This window comes from Alligator mississippiensis, chromosome 1 (assembly GCF_030867095.1).
Source record: "Alligator mississippiensis isolate rAllMis1 chromosome 1, rAllMis1, whole genome shotgun sequence".
Classification (NCBI taxonomy): domain Eukaryota; kingdom Metazoa; phylum Chordata; order Crocodylia; family Alligatoridae; genus Alligator; species Alligator mississippiensis.
The window spans coordinates 485,444,830-485,450,861 of NC_081824.1; the positions used below are offsets into that span (position 1 = coordinate 485,444,830).

A 6,032-nucleotide genomic window follows, 5' to 3' on the forward strand; every position below is an offset into this window, starting at 1 on the left:
AGCAGACAATGGCCCAATTTTGACTGTAGCTGGACTAGCATATTTATGTGGAACGATTTGTCCCCCTACTCCAATTGCATTGACTGTTTCATTGGTGCGTATTAGTCTTCCAGCTTCCTCAGATTTTATAGTAGACATAGACGCCCCGGTATCTACAAGGAAACTATGAGATTTGTCATTAACAGTCACAGTTACACTGGCATCTTTAGAGGTTTTGATGAGAGAATGTAATGCAGCACATCCCAGAGACACAGAGGCCCTGCTGAACCGTCATTGGGTAGGGCTTAAGGGGCAGGAAACAGGTGAGCCACTGCGCTGGGGCCAGTTTGGGCAATTAGTTTTCCAGTGTCCCTTTTGTTTACAGTAATTACATACATCGTCAGGGCACGGTCCACTTTGGAAATGCAGCTGAAAAGGAGGTACATTTGGTCTTGAGTTAACTTGTGAATGAGGATTTTGATCGGACGCTGGGATCCCAGGATAAAAGTTTTTACGAGGTTAGACGTATGGGCGAGGGCCAGTACACTATTTTTGTTCTAAATCTTGGATTTGCAAAGCCATAAGACTCGTTTTAAGTTCTTTTCTATTTTCCTTTTCTGCCTGCTGTTGTTCCCATAAATCGATACAAGCCTGAACAATCTCGGCCATGGGTTTACCCTTCCAGCCCAGGACTAATTGCTGTAGTTTATCTTGTAGTTTTGGCTGTAAATTCTTTACGTAAGTGGTAATTATTAACCCTCACATATTGTCTGCACCAGGATCAATGCCAGTATGTCTTTGAATTGCTGCACAAAGTCGATTTTGAAAATCGGCTGGGTGCTCGTCAGGATTTTGTTTGCAATTTTCTACCTTTGTTCAATCTACATAATTCTGAGCTACTCTGGTAATGGTGTTTAACAGAGCGGCCCTTGCAATCCCTGATTGTCCTCATAGTTGTAATCATTTCGTGGTCATGGGGTGCCATCCAGTATATTTCGGGTTTCAGCAATAAGAAGCCGCTTTTGCTCTGGGCTTAAGAGACTGTTTAGGAGCCAATCGACATCTGACACAGTGGGATTGTAGATATTAAAAACTTGTTGCAACTTTTCTCTAAAGTCTGAGGGACTTTCTCTCAGTTTTGGAAAGGTATTGCAAAAGGTGGTGATGTCACTAGCAGTCCAAGGGACATGAACAATAGTCTTTTGGCTGCTGTACATTGGAGGCGGGTACTGTTTCAGGGGACAGAGAACGGCAGGTTTAAAGTATTGTGGATTATTGAGACCTGTTATAATCATTCTTAATCCTTCTGGGGCGACAAAAGTTATGACAGGTTGTCCATCTAAACCTCTCTGAATATTTTTCACTTCATATAACAGTCTTAATTCAGATTTAATTCGTTTTTTGACCTCTTTAACAGTGGGTAGGTCTGGCAGGTTAGATTGGTCGTCTTCTTCAGAACTTGAAGCAACGGAGGGTGGGGGAGAGACTAAAGTTATTGGTGGTTTAGCAGGAGTTTGTCTGGCACTGCTTTCAGAGGTAATGGACCCCTCTGCAGGAACTGGAGGTGGAGGAGCTTGACTTGGTACCCAGGAGTCTAGCAAATCTTCTGTGTCTTCCAGAGTGGTGGTATCATTGGGTGCCGCAATACTGGGGTACAATTTTTTATAGGTAGGAGGATCAGGTGAGGGAGCCCCTGGATTTTACCTCTTTTATGGGCAATCCAGGGCTGGATTTTGGCTCTTTTAAAGTAGCCAATTGTTTTTTCAATTTTTTGTTTGCATCTCTGAGGCTAGCCTCAATTGATTTTTGTTTTCTTTTAGAAGCTTCATTGTCCCATCGGTACCGATATTCCATTTGCTTTGGCTTGGGTATTTCTAGGAATCCCCTCAAACAATTTAATTTGTCAGGGTCAAAGGTTCCTTCATTAGGAAAGTGTAACTCGGGGTTCTCATAGGTATACCCATTCTAAGCATGTGCCAATTTAACTAAGCGCTTTTGCTTCTTTGGACCCAATTGAGTTTCATAAGTCTTATGCATATAACCCAAGGGTGTTTTTGGGTCTGGACAAGAGGATCCCTGACCTATTTCTTTTGTCTTCAGTTAAGAAAGCAAATGCAAATTTAAATATTAAAACTGTGCAGCTGGCTTGTTGGTCTAGGGGTATGATTCTGGGTTTGGGTCTGAGAGGTCCTGGGTTCAAATCCCAGACAAGCCCTATTTTGGATATGCATCTAGATGGGGTCATCTAGACCCAGCACTCTTTCCTGCCTGTGCAGGGGGTCGGATTTGATGATCTATTGAGGTCCCTTCCAACCCTAACATCTATGAATCTATTGAAACCAAGGGTAGTACGCAAAGCGGTATTCTACCTTTACCTGCTGATTAGTCAGACAGCCCGTTTGTGAATGAGGAGACCATGCAGAGAGATGGTGAGTCATGAAGGACACATGCCCACGGCGGTGATGGGAGCGCAGCGGTGGTGGCGGGAGCTCCCGCAGACGGCACTGGCACTGTCAGGGTGTGGGGAGAGGTGGTGAGTGCTGACCAGGGGGCAGCGACCACCCACAGACCTTGCCAGCAATGTTGGAGGCGCCTTTTTGTAGGGGGTGCAGCACCATGCTCAGGGGTGCATGTGCACCTGTGTGCACCTTCTACATAGTTTCATAGTTTCATAGTTGGTCAGGTTGGAAGGGACCTTGACATATCATCAAGTCTGACCCCCTGCCATGGCAGGAAACAGCACTGGGGTCAAATGACGTTGGCAAGGTGTTCATCCAGCCTCCTCTAAAAGACCCCCAGGGTAGGAGCCAGCACCACTTCTCTTGGAAGTTGGTTCCAGGTCCTAGCCACCCTGACAGTGACGTAGTGGCTCCTGATTGTCTCTAGTGGGTTATGGAATAGAGACAATCCCACACAACTTACTGATTTGTTTGATGCACTGGCTGGGGAAATTTTCAGCTAATTGCATGATTTCACAGTGATTTCACTCTTAATTTATGCAACACAATTTTATTTTAAGAAATACCATAAACATCAAAAACATGATAACTATATATATAAGGACCAATACTCTAAATGCACTTCTTTAAAACAATTACAATTAACTATATAATTTGAGCCAGAAAAGTTATTACTATATTATATTTACAATCCTAGAATTCCAAGAAGCCAAACACCTAAATATGGTTTCATTCCTCAGTAGTACAATTTAATGGGTTGGCCTCAGTAGTACGGTTCAATGGGCTGGCCTCAGTAATACGGTTCAATGGGTTGGCCTCAATACTGATAGGACTAAGTCCCCTTCCTTCAGTCCTGCTCCGCGGCTTCAGTGTGAACTAAGATTTGTGTTCATGGAGAGGGTGGTTCTGGTGATCAGTCTGATCTGGCCTACCCTTGCGATTCTTCCTTCATTGTTCTGCAAGTGAGGTTACCTCCAAATTGGGACTGTAGGTTACAGTTTTTATTGAGTGAGTTGCCGTCTTGGGCCCCTCCCACCCAAACCTGTCACTACTCCCAAATTTGGGCTCAGATCCTACTCAACAGGTTTTTGCTAAGTGGTCAGTTTGTCTTCCGCAACGGAATTTGTCTGCTGAATATTTAGTTTATCTTAAATTTTGCTTTGGAAGATTTTCCATGCCACTGCGGTGACCTTTCTTTTACAACCGCCTTTCAAAAGGCCTCTGAGATTGAGGAGCCAAGACTTTAAGCATCTTCATTGTAAGGTCAGGAAAATGAACCTAGATAAGAAGATGAACCTTGCCTTCTTCTAAACTGGCTAATGGGCAACTATTACAAGCATTCAAACTATTACATTCAATATGACACTGATGTCTAGTCTGAATCTACCCTCTGCCAGCTTGTGACCGTTATTTCTTGTCACTCCTGGTAGTGCTCGGGGGAACAGGGACTCTCCCAATGCCTGTGGGTCCCCTCTGACTGGTTTGTAACAGGCCACTAGATCCCCCGCAGCCTTCTCTTGTGGAGGCTGAACAGGTTCAGGTCCCGTCGCCTCTCCTTGTAGGGCCTGCCCTTCTGCCCCCTGATCATGCGCAAGGCCTCCTCTGGACTCTCTCCATGTCATCCACATCCCTCCTGAAGTGCGACACCCACATTGCCCCTGTGGTAAGTAGAGTGTGTGCCTGCATGTGCACACCTGTGTGTGTGTGCGTGTGTGTGTGTGTGTATTTGGCCATAGTGGGGGATGGGGAGTGGTTAGGTAGCAGGGAGAAGAGGGGGTCATGTACCCCCCCTGCCCCCAGTCTGGAAGGGTCACGCCAGCCTCCTCCACCAGCACCGGGAGGGGAAGGGCCCCTCCCCACCCCCCTGTTGCCCAGTACACATTGACCCACGGGGGAGGGGGCAGACATTGACCCCGAGCCCATCATTGTTGATGGACAATTTGCTAGTATTATCTCTAAATGTGCAGTTAAACATTGCATTAAAAAAATCTGTTTCATGCCATCTCGGGAAAGCACACGCGTGTTCATGTTTGCTTGGAAGTGTCCACTGGAAATATCCCATCCACCTCTTGGAGCTGCAAGTCTGCACTGCGGGTGACACTGAAATCTACCCGATAGAGGCAGTTTTGCCAGACATTTCACTTCAAAAAAATGCAAGAAAAAACCTGGCAGACATACACAATGGCAAATTTCAGCCCTAAAATGAGCTATACATTATGACTAGGAGTACTGGGTCCAGTTTTAGGAGTATTGCATCCAGTTTTGGGTGCTGTACTTCAAGAAGGATGTGGATAGAGTTGAGGGTCCAGGGGAGCCCACTCGTATGGTCAGGGGCCTGCAGGCAAGGGCCTACGAGGAGAGACTGAGGGACCCGGACCTCTTCAGCCTCCGCAAGAGAAGGCTGAGAGGGGATCTTGTGACCACTGCAAATTCAACAAAGGTTAGACATTTACAATCATTGACAAAAGACAGGGTTAACAAAGTATAAAACCAGACAGCAGAGCAAACAATACTGTTTGGGAAAATACAAAAAGGCACAAAATAGAAAATGTCAAAGGACAAAGAAATATCGGGCCTCGGTACCTGGAGGGGGAGAAAGGGGGAAAACACAACGGCCCCTTTCCACTGCAAGAGGAGTTTCTCCTTGTTAGCTCACTTACCCCAAGTCACCAAAGCTAGGATTTGAACTCAGACTCCCACGTAGATTTCATAGACATTAGGGCTGGAAGGGACCTTGGAAGATCATCGAGTCCAGCCCCCCGCCCAAAGGGCAGGAAGTCAGCTGGGGTCATAGGATCCCAGCAAGATAAGCATCCAGTTTCATCTTGAAGGTGTTCAATGAAGGCGCTTGAACCACCTCCGTTGGCAGGCTGTTCCAGACCTTGGGGGCTCGGACAGTAAAGAAATTCTTCCTTATGTCCAACCTGAAACGATCTTGTAGTAGTTTGTGACCATTCAACCTCGTCATCCCTTGGGGCGCTCTGGTGAACAAACGTTCCCCCAGATACTGGTGGTCACCCCTGATAAACTTGTAGGTGGCCATCAGATCACCCCTGAGCCTGCGCTTTTCCAGGCTAAAGAGCCCCAGGGCTCTCAGCCTGTCATCGTAGGATCTGCTTCCCTGACCTCTGATCATGCGCTCTTCTCTGGGCTCTCTCAAGCTTCTCCACATCCTTTTTGAATTGTGGAGCCCAAAACTGGACGCAGTACTCCAGCTGCGGCCTCACTAAGGCCGAGTACAGGGGGAGAATGACGTCCCGGGATTTGCTTGAGAAGCATCTATGGATGCAAGCCAGCGTTTTGGTCGCTTTACTAGCCGCAGCATCGCATTGCAGGCTCATGTTCATCTTGTGGTCAATGATGACCCCCAAGTCTCTTTCTTCCATACTGCTAGCCAACATAGTACTGCAAAGCCTATAAGGATGCTGTGGATTTTTCTTCCCAAGGTGGAGAACCTTGCATTTGTCGGTGTTGAACACCATCAGATTCTCATCCGCCCACTTGCTGAGCCTGTCCAGGTCAGCCTGGATCATCAGCCTGTCTTCTGGTGTGGATGCTTTGCCCCAAAGTTTGGTGTCATCGGTGAACTTGGCC

The 6,032-nt window shown here is 46.8% G+C and overlaps 1 non-coding gene across 1 annotated transcript; it reads left to right on the forward strand.

Moving 5' to 3' along the window:
* The first annotated feature begins 2,122 nt into the window (after window positions 1–2,122).
* TRNAP-UGG (transfer RNA proline (anticodon UGG)) lies at window positions 2,123–2,194 on the forward strand. The gene has a single exon. It is a non-coding gene; the product is annotated as a tRNA-Pro (tRNA).
* The last annotated feature ends 3,838 nt before the right edge of the window (window positions 2,195–6,032 follow it).